This window comes from Bos javanicus, chromosome Y, assembly GCF_032452875.1.
Source record: "Bos javanicus breed banteng chromosome Y, ARS-OSU_banteng_1.0, whole genome shotgun sequence".
NCBI classification, from domain to species: Eukaryota; Metazoa; Chordata; class Mammalia; order Artiodactyla; family Bovidae; genus Bos; species Bos javanicus.
In genome coordinates, this window is record NC_083898.1 from 4681861 (window position 1) to 4684254 (window position 2394).

Consider the following 2394-nt stretch of genomic DNA (forward strand, 5'->3'; position numbering starts at 1 on the left):
AAAATTCTGAAAGAGATGGGAATACCAGACCACCTGACCTGCCTCTTGAGGAACCTATATGCAGGTCAGGAAGCAACAGTTAGAACTACACATGAAAAAACTGGTTCCAAATAGGAAAAGGAGGATTTCAAGGCTGTATATTGTCACCCTGTTCATGTAACTTATATGCAGATTACATCATGAGAAACGCTGGCTGGGCTGGAAGAAGCACAAGCTGGAATCAAGATTTCTGGGAGAAATATCAATAACCTCAGATATGCAGATGACACCACCCTTATGGAAGAAAGTGAAGAGGAACTAAAAAGCCTCTTCATGAAAGTGAAAGTGGAGACTGAAAAAGTTGGCTTAAACTCAACATTCTGAAAACAAAGATCATGGCATCTGGTCCCATCACTTCATGGGGAAGTGGAATAGGTGGGGAAACAGTGGAAACAGTGTCAGATTTTATTTTTTTGGGGCTCCAAAATCACTGCAGATAGTGACTGCAGCCATGAAATTAAAAGATGCTTATTCCTTGGAAGGAAAGTTATGACCAACTTATATAGCATATTCAAAAGCAGAGACATTACTTTGCCAACAAAGGTTCGTCTAGTCAAGGCTATGGTTGTTTTTTTTTTTAATTTTTATTTTTTTTATTTTATTTTTAAACTTTACATAATTGTATTAGTTTTGCCAAATATCAAGGCTATGGTTTTTTAGTGGTCATGTACAGATGTGAGTGTTGGACTGTGAAGAAAGCTAAGCACCAAAGAACTGATGCTTTTGAACTGTGGTTTTGGAGATAACTCTTGAGAGTCCCTTGAACTGCAAGGAGATCCAACCAGTGCATTCTGAAGGAGATCAGCCCTGGGATTTCCTTGGAAGGAATGATGCTAAAGCTGAAACTCCAGTACTTTGGCCACCTCATGTGAAGAGTTGACCCATTGGAAAAGACTCTGATGCTGGAAGCGATTGGGGGCAGGAGGAAAATGGACGACAGAGGATGAGATGGCTGGATGGCATCACAGAGTCAATGGACGTGAGTCTGTGCATTTCATGACCATTTTATCCCATGGTGCTGAGAACGTCCATTCTCAGGTTTGCCAAAGATTTTGTTGACAGGTCACTCAAAGTGCTGTTACTGGACTAGGCCATAAAACAGTATCCAAAATTCTCTGTACCACCTCTTACTGGCCTCTTGGTCAAGGAAAATATTCTATCTTGTTGCTTCTTCCCATACCTAAAGTTACACTGTTCCCATCAATTTCATATAGGACTATATACTATTCTATTAGAGGCCTCACACACACATTTGATGATGTAAGAAACAGTAATTTTGTAAAACATGTGAAATACAAATAACATAGTCAGCAGTATTAGTAAAGTCACAAGTAAGACTTAAGAGCTTCCATTCAATGTAGCCCATTATATCTCAGGTAATGTGACTAAGTCTGTTCTGTAGAATCTTTCTTTTTTAATATAAATTTATTTTAATTGGAATCTAATTAATTTACAATATTGTATTAGTTTTGCCATACATCAACATGAATCCACCACAGGTGTACACTTGTCCCTCATTCTGAAGCGCCGTCCCACCTCCCTCACTGTACAATCCCTCTGGGTCATCCCAGTGCACCAGTCCCAAGCATCCTGTATCCTGCATCAAACCTGGACTGGCGATTCATTTCATGTATGATATTATACATGTTTCAATGCCGTTTTCCAAAATCATCCAATCATCTCCCTCTCCCACAAAGTCCAAAAGACTGTTCTACACATCTGTGTCTCTTTTGCTGTCTCACATAAAGGGTTATTGTTACCATCTTTCTAAATTCCATACAGTATATTGTATTGGTGTTTTTCTTTCTGTCTTACTTCACTCTGTGTAATAGGTTCCAGTTTCATCCACCTCATTAGAACAGATTCAAATGTATTCTTTTTAGTAGCTGAGTAATACTCCATTGTGTATATGTACCACACCTTTCTTATCCATTCGTCTGCTGATGGACATCTAGGTTGCTTCTATGTCTTGGCTATTATGAACAGTGCTACGATGAACATTGGGGTACACATGTCTCCTTCAATTCTGGTTTCCTCAGTGTCTATGCCTAGTAGTGGGATTGCTGGGTCATAAGGCAGTTAGTTCTATTTCCAGTTTTTTTTTTTTTTTTTAAGAATCTCCACACTGTTCTCCATAGTGGCTGTACTAGTTTGCATTCACACCAACAGTGTAAGAGGGTTCCCTTTTCTTATACTGATCACTTTCAACTATATTCCTAAGTTTCTGAGGAAAAGTGAATGATATAACATCATTCAATTCACCTTGTTGAGAGAAAGAAAATGTGGAACATAGTCTTTTGATCACAGATTCTGTAGATACAGCCTGAAAAGCATCTTCTTGATGCACAAATCTCA